We start from the raw sequence: 26,109 nt of genomic DNA, 5'->3' as shown, positions 1-26,109 counted from the left end.
GCGAAATGCACCCGCCACTTTCCAAAGACTTGTAGATGGTCTCCTAGCGGGATTAGGAGAATATGCAGTCGCCTACCTTGACGACGTGGCCATATTTTCGGATTCCTGGGCAGACCACCTGGAACATCTACAAAAAGTCCTTGAGCGCATAAGGGAGGCAGGACTAACTGTTAAGGCTAAGAAGTGTCAAATAGGCCTAAACAGAGTGACTTACCTTGGACACCAGGTGGGTCAAGGAACTATCAGCCCCCTACAGGCCAAAGTGGATGCTATCCAAAAGTGGCCTGTCCCCAAGTCAAAGAAACAGGTTCAATCCTTCTTAGGCTTGGCCGGTTATTACAGACGCTTTGTACCGCACTACAGCCAAATCGCTGCCCCACTGACAGACCTAACCAAAAAGAAACAGCCAAATGCTGTTCAGTGGACCGGAAAGTGTCAGAAGGCCTTTAACAAGCTTAAAGCGACACTCATGTCTGACCCTGTACTAAGGGCCCCAGACTTTGACAAACCGTTCCTAGTAACCACAGATGCGTCCGAGCATGGTGTGGGAGCAGTTTTAATGCAGAAAGGACCTGATCAAGAATTCCACCCTGTAGTGTTTCTCAGCAAAAAACTGTCTGAGAGGGAAAGCAACTGGTCAGTCACTGAAAAAGAATGTTACGCCATTGTCTACGCTCTGGAAAAGCTACGCCCATATGTTTGGGGACGGCGTTTCCACCTGCAAACCGACCATGCTGCACTGAAGTGGCTTCACACCGTCAAAGAAACTAACAAAAAACTTCTTCGGTGGAGTTTAGCTCTCCAAGATTTTGATTTCGACATCCAACACATCTCAGGAGCTTCTAACAAAGTGGCTGATGCACTCTCCCGTGAAAGTTTCCCAGAGTCAACTGGTTAAAATCGTCCTTGAGATGTGGAAAATATTGTTAGTCTTTATGTACTTGGTAGTATATTTAGAGATGCATGTGTCTTATTAACTCTGTTTTTCCTAGAGCTCCAGGAAGAAATCCCAGCCAGTGTTTCACCCTAGCTGAGATTTGGGGGGCGTGTCATAAATATAAAGGGAAGGGTAAACCCCTTTGAAATCCCTCCTGGCCAGGGGAAAGCTCCTCTCACCTGTAAAGGGTTAAGAAGCTAAAGGTAACCTCGCTGGCACCTGACCAAAATGACCAATGAGGAGACAAGATACTTTCAAAAGCTGGGAGGAGGGAGACAAACAAAGGGTTTGTGTCTGTCTGTGTGCTGCTCTTGCCAGAGACAGAACAGGAATGGAGTCTTAGAACTTTTAGTAAGTAATCTAGCTAGGTATGTGTTAGATTATGATTTCTTTAAATGGCTGAGAAAAGAATTGTGCTGAATAGAATAACTATTTCTGTCTGTATATCTTTTTTGTAACTTAAGGTTTTGCCTAGAGGGGTTCTCTATGTTTTGAATCTAATTACCCTGTAAGATATCTACCATCCTGATTTTACAGGGGGGATTTCTTTATTTCTATTTACTTCTATTTTTTATTAAAAGTCTTCTTGTAAAACACTGAATGCTTTTTCATTGTTCTCAGATCCAAGGGTTTGGGTCTGTGGTCACCTATGCAAATTGGTGAGGCTTTTTATCCAACATTTCCCAGGAAAGGGGGGGTGCAAGTGTTGGGAGGATTGTTCATTGTTCTTCAGATCCAAGGGTCTGGGTCTGTAGTCACCTAGGCAAATTGGTGAGGCTTTTACCAAACCTTGTCCAGGAAGTGGGGTGCAAGGTTTTGGGTAGTATTTTGGGGGGGGGAAGACGCGTCCAAACAGCTCTTCCCCAGTAACCAGTATTAGTTTGGTGGTGGTAGCGGCCATTCCAAGGATAACGGGTGTAATATTTTGTACCTTGGGGAAGTTTTGACCTAAGCTGGTAAAGATAAGCTTAGGAGGTTTTTCATGCAGGTCCCCACATCTGTACCCTAGAGTTCAGAGTGGGGGAGGAACCTTGACAGGCCCCTTGCTTAATTTCATCCAGTCCTCGGTGCCCCCACCACCATGGGGCTGGAGTCACAAGCACTGGCTCGCCCCGCTGCAGGGGAAGCCCTGAGCTCTGCCCCCTCCAGTGGGTGAGCACCTGCGATTGATATTTTCTGTGGGTCAAAGGCCCATGATAGAAAAAAGGTTCCCCATCCCTGCATTAGAAGATGATATTTGTTAGAGATATAAAGAGGAAGAAAAGAGAAAACTCGGGCAGACTTAAAAAACTAAATTTGCTATTTCAAGACTGTGAACAATGGTGGTTGGACTATTTCATTTCATACCACAATCCCATTTTGAAGTGCTAATGTTCCAGAATTTTCTTACACTAAATAAAAGTCAGTGGATGGCTGTTGGCTTCACAGTTATTAATTATACATTATAAAAGATTATTTCCCTCACTCACTAGTAAATGGGATTTTTGCCATATATATTATACATATTTCTGTATAACACAGAGTAGGAAAAATTCCAAACAACAAACTGTGAGACATAAGACTGATGCCTATATTACAAAGGATACTGGTGAAATCACAATCATCCAGAGAATGAAGTGTTCTTATACTGTACTCTTTGCATATTTAAAATACAGTTATAGCCCAAAAAGTGATTATGTAGAAATAGCACCTTCTTAAATCAACAGATTTTATTCTGCTTAGGTTTTTTTTACCCCATCCATCATGGTAACTGAGCACCTCCCAGAATTAGGAAATTAAATAAGATGAATGTCCATCTTCCACCCTGCACATCTGTCCTGGAAACTGTATATGAAGTGAGTGAATTTTTGTTGTTGAGTAAATTAATCTATGCTCCCTCATACAGTGTCTCCTCACTACAATTCCCCACAGTGTGTCACTCACAACACCGCCAGCCTGCTAACCCAAACCAGCTCAGACACTTCACAGGCTACGCATGTGTAGTGTGATTCTCACATGTTTAGTTTGCTGTCAGAAATAGATGATTTTAATTCTCTAACATTGCAAAACCAAGGCGGTCTTGAGAGATGTCCCTGGATTTCTTTCTGCCTTGTGCATCAACTGATTTGTTAGCTACAAGCCCAATCCTGAGGTGCTGAAAAACCCTCAACTCACCTGAACTTCAAAAGGCACCAAGTGTGTTTGATATCTCACAGGATATATTTAATCAAACAAATTAATTTGTACTCACTGAACATATTTTAAACAGTCAAAACTATTAACAGTTTCTTATTTTAAAAAGTCCCTTCATTCATGACTTGTTTGAAATATCCAAAGAACAAAACAGCATTTTCTCTAGGTCTCCGACTATGGTGAGGGAGATATTCCTATCCTTTTCTGCATAGGTGAAGTCAAATGGTGTTCCAGGCTATGGGCCAAAACTTGCCCTCAGTCCATGTGTTCAATTCCCATTGGCATGAATAATAACTACACCATGGAGGGTAATAGTAAATGGGCATATATGTGCAAGCTGCTCAAACAGTACGTTCTGAATAATTAATTTTAAACTGTTGCACAGATAGAAAACATTATTGCTAATTTCTAACCAGCACAGAGGACTTTTCTCCTCCTGATGCAAGCGTGTGACTCTCCGTAAAGTTAATTGAAGCCCGGGGTGTGTCTCAAAAGGATAATGGACCCCATAGAGCGTGTGTGTGTGTGTGAATACTGTACCTACAAAATGAAACCAAATTTCTAGAACGCTGTGTAGATGATGCTTATATAACGGTCTTCAATATGACTTCCCTGAAAATATACAGTTCTATGTACTCATCTTTCCAGGGTTACAACTGAATAAAGGAGTTGATGAAAACATATTAATTAATGTTACGTGTATTTAACTATAAGTAAGTTATATTCAGTCTCCATGACACAGTTCCAAATAATATTTTCTACAGATGATTTTTCATGGGATGTATAAGTACAAAACCCATTATTTAGGACCTGATTTGAATCTCAATATCTGAATATCATGATTTCTGTGTGTATATAAAGTCTGCTGCAGTTTCCACGGTAAACATCTGATGAAGTGAGCTGTAGCTCACGAAAGCTCATGCTCAAATAAATTGGTTAGTCTCTAAGGTGCCACAAGTACTCCTTTTCTTTTTGCGAACTATATCAATGTAAACCTGGAGCTACTTCACTGAAGTCAATCAAATTACACTGGTTTAATACAGAGCTGTCATATCCTGCAACTGAAATCAGTAGGCCTATTTGAATGTAAAGTTCTTGTGAGTAAAGTGCTTGAAGGCTCAGAACTAGTGTTGCCAACCTCCAGGATTGCCCAGGAGTCTCCAGGAATTAAAGATTAATCTTTAATTGAAGATTATGTCACATGATGAAACCTCTAGGAATACATCCAACCACAACTGGCAAACCTACTCAGAGCCCAAGTGGAGCTCTACATGTTTAAAATCTATAGGTTTCTTTTTAAATCGCTAAAAATCTCCATCTCTCATTGAAGTCATTCCTTATCCCTGACTAGCTACTATTATAGAGGAATTAACTGTAAAATATTGGTAGTGGGTGGAAAGCAACTAACATAAGTCACGTTTCAATTAAAAGACATCAGACAAACCAAGAATAGTAGTAGGAATCTTTACTGAATAAGCAGAAAATGGTGGCTATTCTTCCCATTTACCCTGGCTATTTTGTTCTCCTTTTGCTATTTTAATTCTTACCATTAGATCCTCTTACTGGATGTAGTATGTACACAATGGAAATAGCAATACACACACACACACATATACACCCCACCTCTCAAAGGGTCCAAGAACTGCAATTAACACATTAAGAAATAATAACTGCCAAGAGAGCAACCAATATAAACAGTGTGTAGCTAGCTGATGTAGCAAGAATTCTGTTTGGAAAGGGAGTATTCCTTGGGGAATAGAAAGCAGAAAGAAACAGAAACATCTCACAATATTGCCCTACTGTTTAGCTGAGGAACACTGGAATCCATTTGTACACCTATTTTTTTGTTTTGTTTTAATACCAATATTTACTACCAATACTTTAAACTAGAGCTGGCTGACCATTAGATACATTTACAAAAAAATTCAAAGTTGTTTTTCATTTTGAAGTATTAGAAACTGACCCGTTCTTTGCTATTTCAATTTTTTCTTCATTGTTTCAAAACAGAAAACACTGAAGTGTTTATCAATATTTTTGATTACTGAAAACCATTGACAATGTTTTGATCAAAAACTGGAAAAAGCCAATTGTCAAAGTTTGTCATTTAAGTTATTTTTCACCAAAAAATTTCCATTTTCAAAAAAGACTTCTTTAATTCAACTTTTTGGTTTGAAAAATTCAAACCAGCTCTACTTTAAACCCTACTCAAAATACCTTGTGTTAAACATAACCAATATTTTTGACAGAAAGATGAATGGGAGGATTGAATCACTTGGTCTTTTTCATTCTTGGTTCATGATCCCTTCCATCTTTTAATCCTGACTTCTGTCTTGAGGGGCAGATCCTCAGAGTGTGTAAATTGTGATTCCTCCATTTACTTCAATGAAGCTACGACAATCTACACCAATAGAAGATCTGCCCCTCAGTGTTTAGCCATCTGACCTTGCAACCACAAAAGGCAACAGCCTCTGTCTTCTTCAGGGGCCTGATCCAGTGCCTATTGAAGTAAATGGGAAAGCCTCCCACTGACTTAAACAGGTTTTGTCTGTGAAGAACAATTGACTGTCAACTGGGGTCTGACCCAAAACAAAACAGGGAAGTGGACCAACTTTCTTGAGCTGAGATTAATATCCCCTAGACTCTTCCAAATTAATATCCCCTTGACTCTTCAGAACCTGACATTGTCTCTTCCATGTAGTCATACTGAGCTCAGTTCACAAAAGGCGTAAGAATTATATATTTTATATTTTTCTAATTGCAGCAAATCATCAAATCCTGACTTTCGTTTACATTTCAGAAGGAGCTATATGAAATAGTTACTATAGTGATGATTATCAAATTTCAATTTTTTTAAAAAAAGACCGTTGATTTAAATATTTAACCAGTGGATTTAAATATTTATATTCTGGACCAGATCCTACCATTCTTACTCACACTGAGTAATACCTTACTCTAAAAGGAGTTTCACTGAAACTACTAAAGGGTGGCAAAATAACCCTTAGGAAATTGCTGGATTTCTATAAACCGAAAAGGGCCTAGGCCTGGAACCCTTTCTCAGGCGAGCAGTCCCATTGAAGTCAAAGGGAATAAGAAAGGCTACCATGCCTATAATTTGGATAATACTATATGGTTTAGTAATTTTAATGAACAAGAATCAGGGCCTGATCACGTTCCCTTGAAGGTCAACAGGAACTGTATTGACCTCAACAGCACCAGCAGGAAGCGCTGCATTTTTTTTCACTGAAATTAAAAGCCAAGAGAATGACAATTGAAAAAATAAAATAATTTATAAAGCACCTTGCTCCAAGTACAATTCCCACTGAGAAGCTCTATATCAATGTAAAAGACAGCTAAAATATCATAATTATAAACACCTTCATAAAATTCCAATAAATCCAACCTAGCCAGAAAAAAGGAAGGAGGAGGCAATAAATATGGGGATAACAGTAGTCATGCTTAAAATACCTTTTGGGAGAGGGAAGTAAAATGCTTTTTAAAACTGAGGCAGATGCCTGTTATCCATTTGGTAAATCTGACTAGTATTTGAGAAACGTTCAATCATCCAGGATGGCTTGGGGCCTCTCTCTCGTCATTCAGAATATAAGCTTTCTCAGCTAATAACGTGGCACTTTGTAGAAACAGTATTACATTTATTTTTCAATTTTCTGGATTTTGTACTGAGTGCTGCTGTGTTCAAGTGAACTGAATAAAAGCATAAACTGCAAGTGCCATCTGGAGAACATTCTTTCAGCATGCTGAGTAATAGCAGCAGCTTGGGCACTACCTGCGATAAATAAATGTCATTAAAAAGAGTCAAAAATGGCTTGTTTCTATGTGATATAGCTGCAACAAAATGCATTTTACTTCACCCTGCAGCAGGGCGGTTTCCATCTTTATGACAAAAAAAAAAAAACAATCTAAGGGTTTGTCTATATGGTGCAGAAATGCATACTATGGGAGTGTGATTTCTGAAGAGCATTAATGTGTTGTGCATTAATTGGCCCCAAGTAAACCCTGTTGGTGCATGCTAAATGTTCCCTAGTGGGCTTTAAAATAGTGTTGTTGAAACAGTATAATGTTAAAGCACACTCTGACTAGAGCACCTTTACTGCGCACCAGCAGGGTTTACATGGACCAATTAATGCACAACATGTCAGCTCACTCTAGAACTCACTCCTATAGTGCACATTGCTCTACTGTATAGTGTATATAAGCCCTGAGTGTTTGTTTCACAACCATTTATGTTATCATCAATGTTATTAACAAAATGTCAATGCCGCAAGTTTCTGTACTCCAACAGCAATGCTGCCTGCCACTAAACTGAGCAATCCATACGCAATGGATTCAAAATCTCATGCCTCTTTACCCGGTTCTGAATGCCCAACATCACTCATGATGTCCTTAGATCTGCTAGCAAGAGTTGGAACAATTATTTGTGGGCTTTTTAAGCTGTCAATTTATCAGCTTGAAAAAACGTGATAGTCTTTTTCACTCTAGTACCAAGCCTGTCCAGCCTCTCTTTTCCAGCAACAATAAAGAATAAGCTGGCTGTGGGGCTTAGTTGATGAGATATGAGTGGTCAGTGTGGTAGACTTCCATCCATCTTTTAGACCTTTGCCTGCTGGCTCAGGTTTAAGACATGCACCTCCCTCTTGTTAAGAAATTACTTCAGATTTTAACTTCTTAAGGGCAATTGTCAAAACTTGCACACAGGTGGACCCAGAGCACATTGAATGTAATGGGTGTCTTTCTATTGCTTTCCATGGGTTTTGGAGCAGGCACTTAGTCAGCAAAGATTAGTTGGCTAAGGATGAGAATCAGTAAAAGACAATGCAATTATTTTGATAATCAGCTACTCAGCCATAGCTGGTAAATCTTGATCCCATTGCCTTCCATTTCAAACTCACATTGCCTTCAATAGGACCAGTATTTGGCCCCTCACTTGGAAGGGAGGTGGTTCTGACCTGAGGAAAGTTACTGTAGTAAAATCAATGAGGTGGTGGTGGGGGCAGGACCATATCTGCTCTTTATACCTGTGTGACCCTTCAGTAACTAACAGTTGGTCAAAGGTAAGAGAGCAGAATTTGACTCATACTCTCCAAAGCACCATGGGCACTCATCCCCCTCAGATCTACCCTTTCTTTTATGCAGAGTCTCCCCAGCTCTACATTCAGCTGCCTCCACTGCAGGTTTCCCCCTTGAACCTTCAAGTGGGCACTTCACACAATTAGGTTTCAGGTGGGCAGGGAGAGGGGGTGACATGGGAATTGGGGAGTCTGAGCTGTCCAAGGGACACACATTGTCCATTTCCCTCTGGCCCCACAGACCTTTTCTGAAAAACACAATACTGTACAGGAGGACTGGGCTCTCAGTCTGAAACACTGAACAAAAACATTTGCTTTTATCTTTTAAAAGTATTATTTATTTGTTTGATACTTTCTATTTAAAAAATAACTGTTTTAAAACCAGTTTTGGATCTTCCCAACTTGACACATCATCTGCAGCATTCATGAAGTAAGGACATGTTTCCCTATAAAATACAGGGCAGAGGTAACTACCCCTCTCTGTGTGAGGTGACTCATATTCTCATGTTGGATGCCATACCTTTGATGAAGCACCTTCTGTAGGAAGGAAAGATTTATTTGGTGGGATTTTAACGTTTTTTTAAAAAAACTTTTGATTTATAGGTTTCGCCAAGCAACGGGAATGAAAATAAGTAACTTGTGAAGTTAGATGTTTATATAGCCCAAGACCCATACCTGCCACCAAGTGCCCAGTCCTCAAAGGAGGGGAGCATCATGAACTCCCAGGGCACTTGGCACATTTGCAGGGTCAGGTCCCTGCAATAACAGAGTGCAGCAGAAGTCCATGGGCACAGAAAATCCACAGATTCAGTTCTCACTCAGATGATGCTGAATTCTCAAAAAAATAAAACACTGACATTTTAAGAATTATATTATTATGTTCTTAGAGTCTGGCCCCATAAGCCTTGCTCATACCAGTAATCAGTAGCTATTCTCAGAGGGCATGTCTAAACTACAAACTTAAGTTGACTTAAATTGACATACAGCCACACGCAGTAATTACGGAGGTTTTCTATGTCCATGCTACCCTCCTTCTGTCGGTGGAGTCCTCACCAGAAGCACTTAAACTGACTTAAGAGGAGCAGTGTGGAGAGCTGAACGCATGGGCTCTCAGTTCCAGGTGGAGCTCCCCACTCCTTACTCTGTAGTGTAGACCAGGCCTAAGGACAGAAGTCAAAGGATTTACTCACTTTATATTTTGCTACTTGTATTGTACTACTGATAGCACCCACAATGCACCAGGATCGGTACAAACAAAGGAACCTACAGTTCTTTCCGTAAAGTATTTAGAATCTCAAACAGACAAAGGGCAGGAGAAATGAAAAAAAAAGGTTAGATTGCAGATTAGCCACATCTTCTTGAAGTACTTGAAAATAAATAATATTAGATATATTTATCTATCTGCTGTCACCCCTCAGTCTGTTCGCATGAGTAAGACTTTGCAGAATCAAAGGCTAAACTTCTTGGATATGAAGACAGGAGTGCACTGATTTAGCTAGGACCCTGTCTTGCTAAGCCTTACTCATGTGAATAAGATTTTGCTGGACCAGGCCCATAGTGAAATCTGTCTTGTTTTGTCTGCAGTCAAATTCAAACTATATACAGGAATAGAAATGTCACCTTTCCTACCCATCTCAATTTGGTATCCATTTTAAAGCTTACCTTTGACCTTTTAAATCGAATAATACACTTAAACGATTTATAAAAGCACCAAATCTCATTGAATCGTAATTATAAACAATTTGTGTTTATCTAAAATGCATGTTTTCCATTTTTAATTTTTTTAAATGTCAAATTTAACAGAAGGAAAGATACTTTTGGTTTTTTTAAAACATGTTAAATGTTTAAGCAGAGATACTGCCAGCATAACTAGCGCAACTTACTACAAACATCTTCTGTTCCATCATTCTCTATATAGTTAGACTCCTTTAAAGTGCCTATCTCAAATAGAGAGTTGTCACAAATCAAATTGCACATAACGAGTATAGGAATTCAAAACCACAACATACTGGCCTGACTAAAAATACGTTGCCCAATGTGAAAACAGTCCCCACGTGTAACCACGTCATAACCTTTAACCTATCCTTTCAACAAGAGCCCAAAAGGGAAAAAATTAAGCCTTATGGTATCCCCGAAGAGAAACAAATCATACCAAAGGGAACAGTAAGTTCAGAACTGAAGAGCCCTAATGGAAATGCCCTGTCCCTTTTAAAGCAGGAGGCTGGTAGCTTTAGCACCTCAACTGATTGGAAGTACAGGGGCATCTCACCTGGAGAAAGGTAGTTCCTGAAGCACCAAGTCCCAACCATTTAAGGCTTTATACTACAAAACCAACACCTTCAATCCACCTGGAAACTAACTGGAAGCCAGAGCAGGTGTCACCCATACCAACATAACCACTACAGAGGGATAAAGAGCCATGATGCCAAATAATAGTCTCAGCTACAGTTATCCACACACCTTTCTCACCTTTAGATTAGACAACTGCTTTGTGCTTTTTGATGGGACTACACATTAACACCATTTAGATCCTTCAGTAACTTAAGATAACACAGAATGGAGCTGTTTACTTATGAAGCAGTGCTTCGCATACATAGTATATTGCACCAGAGCTCTGTAGCCTGTATTACAACAATCCTGGAGGGGCTGTCCACAGGCAGTGAACCAGGACTTCTGGATCAGGAACATGAGACACTGCTGCTTAAGCTAAAGGATCAAGGGCTAACTTCACAAAGACACTTAGGTACTTTTAGGCACCTGGGGGGGGGGGGAAATCACAGGAACACACTGCAATTCACAAAGCCTGAGTTGGGTGCCTAGGCTCCCTATACAATGAACTGGGATAGATAGGTGCCTTAGACTGAAATTCACAAAAGCTGGCATACTAGGTGGAGAGCCTCCTAAGTTAGACCATGGAAGATGCCAATGAGAGGGTGTATGCAACACCCCACCCCTCTCACAGAGTTAGGCATCTAAATCTGGGCTGCAGGGAGGTGCCTATTTCTGCCAGTGACTCAGCTGTGAACCCTCATCCACTGTGAATAAATAATGAAAGAATCATTGGGCCAAAGAGAAAGCAAGCATGAGGATGACTGTTCTGATGGTTGGAGAACTAACCAGAGAGGTGGGAGAGCCAGGATCCACTCCCCTACTCCAATGACTTTTTAAAATTATTTACCCACAGTGGAAGAGCTTCAACAGAAGAGAGTGAGGGAGCCCACATCAGAATATCTCATAGCCCACTGGTTAGGGCACTCACCTGAGCAGTAACAGATCTCTCCCTATTCAAATCCCTTCTCCCTTTCAGGCAGAGGAAGGACTTGAACCAGGGGTCTCCCACCTCCCAGGTGAACACCCTTACCACCAGGCTAGAAGTCATGAATGAAGGCCTTCTCTTTACTCCCCACCCTCCCACTTTGTGTAAGCTCACCTACAGGGACCCAATCTGGTAGACGAGCCCTGAGTCCACTCACCAGGTCAGACCCTGCAGGCATGTCAGGCAGACGAACACCTACCTTCACCTGGTTTGTGAACTGCTCTGGGGCTCAGGCATCTGAACACCTGGGGCGGAGCACCAATGTGCATGCACAGAGGCAGAAACATAGGCACTTAGAGAACTTTTACTGCAAAAACTTAGGTGCTAAGGGAGCTTAGGCACCTACAGTGTGTGGCAGCAGCAGAGCAGGGATTTTGTAAATACCACTAGGCCTGATTTTGGGAGTTAAGTGCCAAAAATCATGGCAGTTAGGCACCTAAATCCTTTTGTGAATCTAGCACCAACTGACCAGCAACTTGTCTGTTCAACTATAGAGGAAGAGTCCTCCCCTGAATAGTGATAAATAGCTATGCTCTGCAATTACTACTATCATCTTCTCTTTAAAACTCAGGAGAAAAAGGACTGTGCTGTTAGAAATACACAATAACAAGAAATTAGCAATGACTATCATTAAGGATTCAGAGGCTGAAAAGGAACAGTTGGAGCAATGCAGTTGGAGCGGCTTTTTAGAGTAAGCTGATTATTTTCTTGCCATTAATGAATTATTTTTCACAGGAATGTAGGACTTGCTTAGTGCACTCCTGCAAATAACCCAGATTTGCCATGAAGAAGAATGCTCTGTCTACCATAGCATGTAAAAGCCATTGTCCTCCCAGCCATCATGTTAGCCACAGTGTTCATCTAACCTCTTTGTTATCATGTCACAATAGAAGCAGAAAAAACACTGAAAGCCTAAGTAAATTCTGATGTTTGACTCAAGATTGATCTTACCACTATCCTACAATAAGTGAATTCAGAGATTAAAGCTGGGATTTTTCAAAGGTGCCTAAATGAGTTAGGCACCCAACAGCCACTGAAACAGAGGTGGGGTTAACCACCTAACTCCCTTAGCAGTTCAAGATGAGATTTTCAAAAGACACTAAAAAGTAGGCTCAAAGACATAAGAATCCAAGTTGTAATTAAGAACCGATGGGCACCCCACAGTCACATGCCTCAGTAGAAGGCTGGTTTCCCATCAGAATTCGAATGAAAAGCTATAGGCATGACCAGTCCTGGAACTTGTCCATAGAACTCAACACGTGCCAGGGGGAAAAAAATCAAAACCTACTTGTTCAACCGAAACAGCAATTAGCTCACCATTCCCAACCGTGGTTGCAGATCTAGCCCAGCCCCCCCTGAAAATGCTTCAGCAACTAATTTAAAGAAACTGAGGTTCATTGTGGAAGTGTCAATGAGATTAGGTTCACAAAGTTGATGGGCAGTTTATGCCATGGAGACTATAAGGGGCAATGAGAAAGAAAGCGTTAGGGGTGGGCAATGCTTGAGAGATTTGGGTTAGTTCTTGAAGACATTCAGCCTCCCATCGGATGTGTGACAGAAGAATTTTCCAAAAATTGTACCATATTAGTAACCACAGTCTGTGTTGAAAGAATTGTTCCTGAAGCAGCCTTTGAGGTTTGTATTCATAGAACACGAAATCAGAGAACAATATGTGATAGAGAGACTGTACTGATGTTTGTGGCACTGTTGCTAAGGCTCCCCAAGAGATCCAGCCAGACACAAGACAACATTAAAGCATGCCTCCACCGTCCCTGTTCACATCCATGAGCTATTATTTAAACACATACACCTAGTAATCTTATAATGCAGTCCTGTAAAATCATTCAGCTAAAACTACAAAATTACTCTCCAGTTTAGCAGATCTAATACACGAAACATTGCCTATGTGACAATGAAGGTATGGCGGGGATCGGTAAGGGTAGTAAGGTGTGTGTACACACACACACAAACATGGAAGATAGAAGGAAACCCAAAATTACTAAGCAAGATTACACTGTGAATGATATGGTTTCTTCACACATCTGATATATAGCATCTTTTCTGGTTGTCCTGCAAAAGGTGAGCAATTTGAAAATCTAAGCTGTAGGAATTGCTAAGGAAAATGAAGAAATGCTAAGGACCAGCAAGAAGGAAGATACCTAGGACTTTGTGCCAAAGTTACATCCACCTTTTTGTGACCTAGACACTTTTGGAACAATTGCAGAATGGCATAAGGACTGAAAGAAAAAAAAAGGTTTGTTTTTTTTTAAACTGAGTCTACAGAAGTTATAGCTGGTTTTCTGAGAGATGTTAGGAAGCGTTCTACTGCATTTTTATTCTGGAGATGTAGGATCGGAAGGTGTGACCCAATGCAGTCTAATCCCAAAACAAAACAATTCACAGCTATCACTACACATTGTCAACTCAGTCTTTTCACCCAAAATAAGAAAGCAAACACCCCTGTAAATCATTTATCCATCACAGTTTTGTAACAAGAATTTTTGCCAGCTCCCATTTTGCTTCTCTCGCTCTCTTGTTCACTGCTCTACAAAACCACCATTTCAGTTCTCTAAGCATACAGACTGGTAAGCACAAAGAGTTTGTACAGCTACAACATTTTGATTTTCTTCGTTTAATTTTTTTTAAATGCTCTCCAAAAGACACTAAGATTAGGACACTAGATACTGCATTTTCATTCTCTTATCGGAGCGAGATAGGCGGCTCCATTGTCTGCACAATGCAGTCCACAGCTCAGGCAAGCTAATGTCTAGTAGTGTTGTTTATCCTTTATTTTTTCAAAGATTTTTACTAGAATAACATTTTTTAAAGTTACCGTAATTTTTTCTAATAGGTAGCACTTATGTGACAAATGTGTACTTAGCGCTTGTAATTGTCACGTGATTTATGTAGAAGTAATTGGGGTTAAACTACAGGCTACATCAAACGCTTCATATTTGGCCCCATCCCTGGGAGTTGGAAACATCTGAAATAAATAAACCCATGTGTCACTTAAGAGGGTCTGGGCCTAATTACAATCATTTGTATGTTCATGGAAGCAAACTGCTACTTTAGCCTTCTGTCTTTAAGTCCAGAGCTAGTTTTTCTGCTCTTCTGGTACCCAAGTGAAAATATTACTCTTTCAGCAAGACTTCTGTTTTACTTTGACCAGCAAGGCAGCAACAACCTCCCTATCTCTGGCTCTTTTCCATGCTAAAATAAGAAGCCTGTTGTTATTCCAAGAGAGGTGCTTGCTTCCACCTCCATTCTCTGTTGATTTACAGAGATGACAGCATAGGAAACTCTCGAGGTACCATTTGTTGGCCACCTTTTTGTTACATTACTATTTATGATGTGCATTACAGTTATGCCTAGAAGCCCCAAACAAGATCAAGGTCTATTGTGCTAGGCATTTTATAAACACAGAGTGAGAGAGTCCCTGCCCTGAAAAGCTGATAAGCTTTCTGTGCCACAATTCCCTCACCCTTTGTCTGTTTTATCTATTTTGATTAAGTGACTTGCCCAATGCCACATAAGAACTTTGTGGTAGAGCCAGAAATTGAACCAAAATCTCCTGTGCCCCAGACCACAGGGTCAATCTTCTTCATTACATATGGACACACCTTTTCTACTGTAATCCATATTACTCTGAGCGCTAATCAAGCATGAGTTTCAAATGGCTGTTCACTGACGATTCTAGCCTCTTGAAGCTGCAACCTGCTCAGATCCACCCTCTTAACACGGATTCTATGCCTTCATCTAACCAGCTCCAATGACTTTATCCTAGAGACTCTACTTTTAATGCAATCCATGCAAGTTATAATACTTATCATTTGTGTTCTCGTTAGAAGGCAGTTTAATTGTCACCTGTGTTCTTTGTTATTTACAGTAGATAGAGTTAATTGTTTTTTCTGGACTAGGTAATTATGGCTTATGTGCCACTAGTGTCACAGTAGTGAGGTTTGGATGCACATCATCTTGGCTTTTTAAGAATATGTAAATATTTTACTAAAGAAGTTTTACATGAACCAAATGGTATTGTGCAGAGTCTGAGTGTCCTGGAAAAATCATAGTTCTGGAGGTTCTTGATGCAGTCAGACTCAGACAGATCTTTTTACTGGTGCTGTTTCAGAATTTTATATACATAAATGGAAGCTCAATGTCGCTCTAGCTTAATTTACTAGCATTTACCTCATGTTCAAATTTGGCTTCAGCCACATTGCAAGGTAAAAATGGGTTTAGAGTCAGAGTTCAAGGCCAGAAGAGACCACTAGATCATCTAGTCTGACCTCCAGTGTATCACAGGCCATCAACCCCACCCAGCACCCATACACTAAATCCAACAACCAAAATCAGACCAAAGTATTACAGCCCAGAGGAGACTACATTATTAAGTGCCACAGCCCGAGAATGGGAGGGACTGAAGTGTACCAGTGCCTGACACCCTCTCAATAGCAGGGAAATGATTAAGTGAGATATGCCCAGATAATCCTGGCAAGTGACCTGCATCCCAAGCTACAGAGGAAGGCAAAAAACAAACAAACCCCAAGGTCACTGATAACATGACTGGGGGCGGGGAGATTCCTTCCTGACCCCATATATGATGATCTGTTAGACCTGGAGCACGTCGGCAAGAACCAGCCAGCCAACCACCGGAGAGTGAATGCCTGGTGCCACCCCATTTCCCGTTGTGGCCATTTCTCATGCTTCAAAGAAAGGAGATTTAAAATAAAATAAAATAAAAAGAGCAGATTACATTGGGGGAGGCAAGGTTTTGCTCATTCAATGAGACCCCACATGGAGCTTTGCTCTTACCATAAAAAACCACCACGAAATTGATCAGAGATTCTAAGGACAAAATATCAAGAGTGCTAGAAGTAATTAATGAACTGCACTGAGAGCGGTCTGTGGGAAAATGTGCATCGTATTTGCATCTTATTGGACCCGATCCCCAGGTATCTATTCAGCCCATAGTGTCTAGTTGCAGTCACTGCCACTGATGTCTCTCTTTCCAGGAGGAGGAGAACTCCCCAAATTCATATATCAAATGAAAAGAAAAAGGAAGCATTCTGATTTTACTTCCTATATATCAGCGGCTGGGACAGGCCTCCCAGGGAGGCGTGGGAAAGGGGCAAGGGAGCTGTGTGCTTTTTGTTGGTTGGTTGGTTGGTTTAAGAGCTCTGTCAACCCCAGGTGGCTGGAGCTCATGCAGAAGGGCCACACATGCCTGGGAGGTGGGGATAAAGGGACAGCTGGAGCCCCGCCACCACAGAGTTGACAGCCAGAGCCCCGTTACCTGGGCTCGCCTCCTCCCCCCCACTGCCCTCAATCCCTCACTGGGAGGCAGCCCAGGCTCCAGCTCTCCTCCCTCCGCTCCTCCAATCCCTCACCTGAAGGTGGTGGGGCTCCAACTACCAGCCCCCAGGGTGGTGGCAGCAGCACCAGTGCAGAAGTATGGGTGGCAATGGGGTGCTAAGTCTCCTGTGAAAAGTGCTGTGACAAATATCACTTTTCACACTGCCTCCCTTACTTCAGTGCCACTCCTGGCACTGCACTGCCTTCAGAGCTGGGCACCCAGCCAGCAGCCACTGCTCTCCGCTCTGCCTTCAGAGCTGGGTGGCAGTATATATACTGTTGGGGTTGGGGCCATAAGTGATTAAAGACACAAAAAAGGGGGGGCCGATCAAATAAGTTTGAGAACCACTGCCATATATAATTGTATTGCTGGGACTACTCCGGCGTTCTATATTATTTTAGTAATTAAACATGTTCTTGCCAGTTGCCAAAGGGAAAAATATATTGTTATTTTCAAATTTATTTTAAATCATTTCCCTAGAGAATAAGCTACATTAAAGAGGTAACAATGAAAAAGAGAAACTGTGATCTAAACAAATAAGGGTTAATACAGAAAAATCCAGGAATACTTCAGCAACCAAATGCTCTTTCCTCTCAAACTAATACATTAGAATTAAAATTACAGATTACAATTTACCTCACTGCATTTTTCTTGTATTTTAAGGAAGATTTTCTTCTAAAAAAATTTATTCATACTGAGACTAACCTGAGAAAACTAATGTAAACAACTGCAAAAAAAAAAAACCTAAGCAAAAACATCTTTTCTTAAAAGGCTGGTATCTATTTATCTCCATCACTGAACACTCAGACTCTGCACAATACCATTTGGTTCATGTAAAACTTCTTTAGTAAAATATTTACATATTCTTAAAAAGCCAAGATGATGTGCATCCAAACCTCACTACTGTGACACTAGTGGCACATAACCCATAATTACCTAGTCCAGAAGAAACAATTACCTCTATCTACTGTAGATAACAAAGAACACAGGTGACAATTTATCTTCTTGGCAACCTTCTCTATGAATCTGAACAATGAGAAAGGAAGTGATGCAACTTTTGAACCATAAATCTTCCAAGTGTTTCACTACTGACTGTGAAAAATATCTACATAACACATTACTGCCAACCTTTAAATATACACAATATTTTTTTAATTTCTCTCTGGCTTTCATTTACTTCACTGATGCAAGTATTTGAACCACTGATAACTGGGAAGTGTTTGTTTATTGTAAAAATCGGACCACTTCATCTAAATTATGTCTCTCTCACACACATGCAAAGCTCTCCACTCCAGAACCCCAATAATTATTTTTAAAAGTTTTGTAAAGAGGCACTCTATGTACATGTATATGCTCTTCCCCTTCCTTCAATGTTTACAAACCATCTCTCTCTTACTGTGTCCAAAATCCACTCCTGGGACCTCGACAATTGAAACACAAAGCAGCAGCTGTTTGGCAACATTTCTAACCCTAAAAAGCAACTGTGATGAGATTTCATTTCACTAAACATTCAGACCTCATTCAGTGCGATGTGACACAACAGTCATGGTTGACAACAAATGTATAAGAAATCAACTCTTTCAGCTAGAAAAGCCACATCAGATGCAGGATTGGTTTGTGTTAGCCAATATTATTGAGAAGAGTTGTGGCTAGAAATGTAGCTAAGGCAAGAGAAATAATACCACAATTCTCTGTGTGTTTGCTTTATACCTAGGGTCTTCATATCTTCCACGTTTTGATTATTTCCCAGAATCTAAGAATGTTTATTATAAGGCTCCCGAAGTGCATATCGCAGAGCCAATTCTGAGTGCTATCGCGCGCACGTAGTTAGGGTGCGGGGAGGTATTTTGCAAAACCCTTGAAAATACAAGTTCACAGCAAGCCCTGCTCCTTGGAGCCGCAGGGAGCAGACATCGCTTTTCAAATAAATAAATAAATTAAATAAATAGAACAACCCAGTTCATTCTCCCAGCCACAAATCTAAGAGGAGACGGATGCCCCCAACAAACAATCCCTCCCATCACCTACCAAAAGGCAATTTTAGCATTGTTCCGCTGGATGCAAATCAGCGCCAACAAGCAGCGCAAACAGCCTCCTTCCTCCAGCACCAACCCCGTTCCCTTCACACCGCCCGGCTGCGCCAATCACCCCCCCCCCCCGACCACCCAAAAAACCCCACTCTGCTTCCGATCCCCCCGCCCCGTTTTCCCCTTGTCTGTGGCAAACCCCGCACCGCAGCCTCTCGGTGCCGGCGGCTGCCCGGGCCGGGGGCAGCCGGTCCAGCCCCGCCGCGGGCTTTGCAAGCCGCCGGCTTCCTCCTCCTCCCCGGGCGGCTCCAGCGACCTGTCAGCCGGCTGCACCCCGCCTCCCACCCCTCATGTCACCTTCCCACGGATGACCGTGCGGACTCGCCCGCTCCCGCTGGTAGCCGGATATATCCGGGGGAGGGGGCGGGGGTCACCCTTCAGCAACACCCCCCCCCGCCCACACACACACACACACACACACACACACACCCCGGCCGGGCAGGGTCCCTGCGCACCCCGCGCTCTCCCCACGGGGCTCCGCGGCTCACCTCCGGCTCTCCCGGCGGCTGCGGGCGGGAGCCCCTAGCCGGGCTCCATGGAGCGCGGTCGGTGTCACGCCGCCGCTGGACCGGGGACGGGCGGGGAGGGCTGCGCCTGCTCTGGCCGGGCGGGAGGGGGGGTCCTGCGTCGCTGTCAGCCGCCGCCGCCGCCCGACTGGCGTGGCCGAGCCACTCTACGTGCCGCGGCGCTGCCCGCCCGCCCTGTCCTCGCGGCTGGCTGGGGAGCCGCGTCTCTCGCTCCCCCCGCCCCGCCCCGCCCCGCCCCACGCGAGGCTGGGGGGGGGGGGCAGCGGGTGGAGGAGTGTCCCCGCCCCCCCCCGGGTGCACATGCCGGGGAGTGTCACGTCTCCCTCCCCTCCCAAAATCGCTCGCTTGCCCGCCACGGCGCATGCCCGACGCGGGTGCGCCGGAGCCGCAGCGGGGCCCCCGGCGCCTTCTCCGCTGGCGGCTGGGGCGCGGGGCTGCCTCTGCTCCCGGCTTCCAGCTGAGAAGGGCCCCGCGGCGGCCCCGTGTGCAGGGGGAAATGCCGGGGCGGGAGGCGGAGGGTGATGGGAGCAGGTGGAGAAGGGGGAGCAGGCGGGCTGATCGGGGCGTGAAGGGAAAGGCGGCGGCGGGGGGGGGGGGTGTAGAGAGGGTGGCGATAATCAGCGGGTGTGGGGGGAACTGGGGCGCTTGGGAGAGACGGGAGCGTGGGGGAAACTGGCGAGTGGGGGGATGGCGGGGGCCAGGAGCCCACGCGAAAGGGGAAGCTGGGGCGTTACTGGTCGCGGTGTTCGCCACCCCCTGCCCCGCACCCCCACTCCGCGTCTCTTTAGAGCTCGCTCTGGAGGTGCTGGGCCCCCTTCTGCAGCTGGATCTGCATGGAGGGGACCACGGCTTCCTCGCGGGGGCGCCAGTGGCTTCGGTTGGGGTCTGCTGCCCCCACGGATCCTGTTGTAAGAGGTGGCCCATCGTCAGCAACCGAATAAACACACTATGCACCTTGGAAAGGGTCACAGGATTTTTAACCCTAAGGTTTACAATACAATCCTGACAACCTCATAAACAGCTAGAGAAGGGGGAGGCCATAGGACCTCTCCCTTTCTAACAGGAGGGTTTTGGCCTATACCCCTGCACTTTGTGATCCCTCTGTTTTTCCTCTGTCCCATATTTGACGAGGCTCCCCTGTTTCTACAGTGTGCCCTCTCCCTACATTTTTTTACCTTGGTCCCTCGCTGTGGTTTTTATTTTGCACCCCCATTTTCCCCTGCAACTCCTATACCCTCATTCCCCATCCCCAGAACTCCCCCCAGCCCAGCTGTTATCATGTAACCCAATTTTTAAAGTGTTTTCAGATACTTTAAATTGCTGTTAGTGGCACTAGCAGCTTATTGGATGGTTCTGAGCATTAAACTAAATCCATGTCTAATATTACATAATATGCCTTTAAATGTACATTATATAAATGATTGTATTTCCATCTGGGTTTATGGTGATATTAACTAGCTACTCCAAATTTGGAGTTGTAGTTTATGATGTCATTTCAAAATCTTTGATTGGACTCAGATCAAATAGATTATGGATTTAGAAATACTAAAGGAGAACACTCCCTTTTATCATAGCATCATTGGAACTAATGAGGGGAGAAAGACTTACTAGGTCATCTGATCCATCTCCCAAATAATGCAGGAGTGTCCCCTATAGTCTATCTTCTAGTCCAGGGGTTGGCAACCTTTCAGAAGTGGTGTGCCAAGTCTTCATTTATTCACTCTAATTTACGGTTTCATGTGCCAGTAATACATTTTAACATTTTTAAAAGGTCTCTTTCTATAAATCTATAACATATAACTAAACTATTGTTGTATGTAAAGTAAATAAGGGTTTTAAAATGTTTAAGAAGGTTCATTTAAAATTAAATTAAAATGCAGAGCCCCCCGGACCGGTGGCCAAGACCCAGGCAATGCAAGTGCGACTGAAAATCAGCTCACGTGCCGCCTTTGGCACACATGCCATAGGTTGCCTACCCCTGTTCTAGTCCTTTGTGCAGTTTTGTTTAAAATGTTTCTCCACTCCCCCTTAGGAATCTAGGTCAAACCCACCTGCTAGTAAACATATTGACTTATTACCAAGTACCATGAGGTTCTTGGATTTTTCCAAACTGCAACTGCGTAGATGTAAGTGAGACCTCCTTCCCTATTAGCAATATAGGAAGGGCAGAGGGGTCACCACCCCTAGGTGGAAAACCCATGAACAAGTAGACCTAGCAGATTTATCAAACCTAGATGAGAAAATCCTAGTTCCTTGACCACTTCTCATAACAGAGAAATATAGTCTGCTGAGCTAGAGATCATTATAAATAAAGTATGAGTGAACTTGTTGATATGGAAAGAAATACTAGACACCATAAAACCTTTGAATATTATATAGCCTAATTTCCTTGAAGATGTGAATAAATGTAACTAATTCCTTTCTCTTCAGCTTTTCTAATCTTTCCTTTACCCATTTTGTCTTAACTTTTTTCAGATGCACCAACCACCACAGTCAAGGCCCCGTGTATACTACAGCAAGCTGACCTAAATTCTGTGACATGATGTCTGGATACAACAGCACACGGATGGAGCAGGCCTGAGTTGAACAGTAGCTTCATTTAAATTTTAAAATGGTGGGTTTTGGTCAATTAACTATGAATATAAATAATACACTCAGTGAAGGAGCCTTTGTGATTTAATGTGATATTCCATTTAACTGTGTGTTGTCCTCAACTTTTTAATTTTTTGTATTATGCAGAATTACATATTGGAAATGCATAACTGCATTATGGAAGCTGTGAGGGGAAGCAGGAGGGTCTTGTAGATGAGTAGAGGATAGTTGGGACTTTTGGCTCCAGAGAAGACAGTTTAAGGCTTTGGGATGGGAACAGTACCTGGTGCTCTCAGTAAAATGATCAGCAATGGAACAGATAATCATTTAAACTGTAATATTTAGATTTCAGAATCAACACCCCATTGAGATGAGTGGGGAAGCTATTGTTTCAGGATTGTCAGCACTCACAGGAAGCCAACATTGCACCAACATACACTGGGTTCACAGTTCCAAGGTTTTCTTTACAGGCACGAAGGCTGCACGAGAACCATGATTTTAAAAATAAATAATATGTACATTCTGGAGCACAATTCTTTGGCAAGGGGTAGATTTTACAGCAAATTCCATGGCTGTGGAATCAAGGAATATATAAAAAGGTGTTAATATAACAGCTAGCATCTATAGTTCTTAGGTAGATTACATAGGGTTGAGACAGTCTCTTTTTTCTTCCCTCCTCCAAATATTTTAAAACTGTGAGCTTGAATTTAAAGGAGACCCCTTGAGGGAATTACAACCATTCAATGGACAATCGGAGAGGACATTACGTTGTATTTCACAGTGTAACATATATAAGGACACAGCCTGCACTGTAATAGAAGATTGTTATATTCTATTCAGATACTGGGAATGGAAAGCAGTGATGTTTGTGGTGGTGTTACAAACTGTAACAATAAAATCTAATATTAAAAGAGATGAATGGAATGGTTAAACAAGATGTTAACTATTATCAATGGGATAGTAGCAATGTTAGCTATAGGTGTAGTGCACATTATGAAAGTTTACTGGGTCACAGACCTCTACAAAAACCCTCATGACCCCCCAAGTCAGTGCTGCGCATATATTTCTGTCAGAAATATATGCACAGAGATATGCCAGAAATAATCGAATCTAGCTGTGGCCTGGGGACAGTGACCTTAATTTAAAATCAATTAAAAATCCCCATGTCAATGATGGCTGATTGCCCTCTTCTCATGTCTCACACTGATGCTCTCATAGACCTGCCATGGTCAATGTCACTAAACAAGTTGGTAAGCATTATGTCATTTTGCTGCATGTCTCTTGAGGAAGGTGAGATAGCATAGCCTCAGGCAAACTTCACCATGTTACTAAGAGAGCAATTATTATTTATTAATTTATACGGCTCTATGGGTGTGCATCAGCATGTCTACCTCATCCATCTATCCCTATGGTATTTCCTAAAACTACTTATCTTAATAACATAAACACTGCCAGTGCTAGAATAGAATCTTGTTTCTGTTAGGAACATTTGTTTGGGTTGCTATACTTAGGGCAGCTAAAATAAGAATGCAAATTAAGGGGCCCAAATCTGTAAATGCTTACATATAATGTAAGCATAACGGAGCCCTAGTACTGCTTGTGCATCTTTAGGGAATTTGTACATCTTTTGGTGGCAAAATTAAAAGACAACGTTTGTCTAGTGGGCCCCCAATAAGTATCAGGACTCTGCATGGACACAGGGTGTGCACTCGTGGATTCCAACACAGAATCAGAACCTTAATCTGTACTTGTTTTAAAGTAGTCAGGATCATTTTGTATATAGGTACTATAGCCATTTAATAGATTATTTTTAGTGGTAATCCTAACAAGGTTCTATTATTCCCTATTACAAAGCACCATGAGTAATCCAGTTGGATCACACATCTTGATTGCATAGAAACACTTTGATCACGTCAATGCTATACATATTGAAAGAAATGCTGTCATATTTTGTTATTAATGCAGCAATCCAAGATGGATTAGAAGTTTTAAATTGGATTCATGAATTATAATCAACACTGATACTATGAGCTGTGTGGGGTTTATAATCCAATGTGTGCATATCATTTGTTCTAAACTCTTCAGAACACAGTAAATGGGGTGAAAGCATATAACATAGAAATTCTGAACAGATGCAAGATTTGTAGTAAGAGAAGTAATTTTCAGCTTTTGAAACAATAAGGAATGGACTGCAAGAAGACTCAGGCATCTTTAAAAATTGTTTAAGGCATTGTATATTATAAAAAGAGTAATGAATAAAAGAGATTATAAAACTACATTTCCATTATTTGAGTTTTCATGAGGTCATAATCCACCTGAGTTCCACGGCTTATTTCATCACTGTAGTTTAACAATGGATTTATATAGCCACTGGTGTTACCACTTGCTAAATATATCAAGAGGTTTTAGTGACATAATAATAAATGACAGTGGCATAGTTTAGTGATTTGTGATGTCACCATAATGTCATGTGATGTTTGACATGCAATGTCATGTTAATGTAGTTATGACCTAGCTCACACTACTGACTTAATTTAAACTTTTTTAAAAACATAGATCACATTAATGGGTGGTGCTTTATGATTGGTTTACTGACTGAATTTTACATTTTTAAAAACTATTCTGTTATTAAGAACCATAATATTGAGCTGTGGTGTCAGTTTTTTAGACTTTGCTTCTGGGATCAAACAGAGGAAAAATACAAATTCTATCAAGAATAGGGACTTCAGAGAACTCTTTCCCCTCCTAATTATTATTCTTTTAATAAAACTCTTATGTTATATCCTGAGTTGCAGCCATTATCTAAGGCTATGAAGAAAATCACCAATAAACCAGGTGCATTAGTGTGTGTTTGTGAGTGTGTATATCTGTATTATAAAAGGATAAATATAGGGAGGTTTATAACAAAGTTGTAGATAAAACTATAGCATATAACCTTGTTGCTTTTTTACAGCTCAGTGTGGTCACTTCTTTGTTTTGTTATTCAGCAAACTGAGTAAGTGGCTTCCGTGCCAGATCAGCCGTGGATATTGGTAATATGTTAAAGAAGATCGTAATCTAAGTGCAAACTAATGTATAGTCACAGCTAAAAATCATGAAGTATCAGACTCAAAACATGTTAGGCAGAACCTACCTTGAGGAACTGTAACTAAAATTCAGTCATGCTATTCCTGGGTCCAGCAGGCCTTCTCCATACAGCTAAAGAGGCTTGGTGGAGTTTCAGGTTTCCGAAGTAAAGTGTGATGTTTCTTTTCACCAACAACAGCAGAGGAAATTGTCTAACATTATATCCTCTGTGGTATGGGCAAGGCTTGGCTGTGATGCCACTACAACTTGTATAACTGCTGAGATACAATAAAGTATCATAGAACAAAAAGGTTCTAATTTGGGGAAAGTCCAAAATGTGTGTTCTGGAGGACCAGGAAGAACCCGGCATCTCTGACTGTTTTGAGATTACGTCTCACAATAGCAATCATTATAAATGTATTCTATCTAGGTTATTACATTGTATTTATCACAATGGAACCTGAGTGCCTTACGAGGGTTTTCATTTATTTATTACAAGTTCTTTGTGTATCTTAAGTTTCTCTCTCTCCCCCTCATATTTTTTTTTATTTTGGGAAAGTTAAATAAGCGAGTTTTGCATTTTGTTTGGAAGGTGGTGAGATCTGTGCTCATTATGGCACATTCAGGAGCAAGTCCTAAGGCATTGGGCTAGCTGCTGAGAAGATGGCATTTTGCACTGAGTACTCCATGAGTTCCCCAAATATTTGCTATTCTAAAAGAAAAAAGAATGCATATTTTATCCCTAGAGAAAACTGACAGCACCGGAAACATCTCTCGCCATTCTAAGAGTAAAAAAGCAAAGGTGAACTTAATGCAGTTCTCCAGCAACACTCATACACGTCTCTTCCTTTGAGCATAGGGATGTCTTTTAAATAATCTTAGTAATGAAAAACCTATTATAACGCCATAAGCACAACAAGTCAGTATACTGTACGTCTCAGGAAAGACCCAAGGCCCAAATGTCTATCTCTGCTC

At 41.9% G+C, this 26,109-nt stretch overlaps 1 protein-coding gene and 1 long non-coding RNA gene across 5 annotated transcripts in view; one reads left to right on the top strand and one right to left on the bottom strand.

Annotated features, from left to right (window-relative positions):
- Window positions 1-19,671, bottom strand: part of RAI2 (retinoic acid induced 2) — a 71,916-nt gene extending 52,245 nt beyond the window's left edge. The window contains exon 1 of one of the 4 annotated variants that reach the window (XM_048862104.2): window positions 19,438-19,671. The gene's annotated coding sequence lies outside the window, so the exon portion shown is untranslated. Of the gene's footprint in view, window positions 1-18,890; window positions 18,970-19,095; window positions 19,201-19,246; window positions 19,336-19,437 lie in introns of those variants that run through there. The other 3 variants (XM_048862110.2, XM_048862118.2, XM_048862125.2) reach the window with 3 other exon arrangements.
- Window positions 19,672-19,768: 97 nt separating this feature from the next.
- LOC142073018 (uncharacterized) lies at window positions 19,769-24,344 on the top strand. The gene is made up of 2 exons (XR_012669697.1): window positions 19,769-20,007; window positions 21,952-24,344. It is a non-coding gene; the product is annotated as an uncharacterized LOC142073018 (long non-coding RNA).
- The last annotated feature ends 1,765 nt before the right edge of the window (window positions 24,345-26,109 follow it).

Source organism: Caretta caretta, chromosome 1 (genome assembly GCF_965140235.1).
Source record: "Caretta caretta isolate rCarCar2 chromosome 1, rCarCar1.hap1, whole genome shotgun sequence".
NCBI classification, from domain to species: domain Eukaryota; kingdom Metazoa; phylum Chordata; order Testudines; family Cheloniidae; genus Caretta; species Caretta caretta.
Note: the sequence above shows the minus strand (reverse complement) of the source record. Positions and strands in the feature narration are given on the sequence as shown.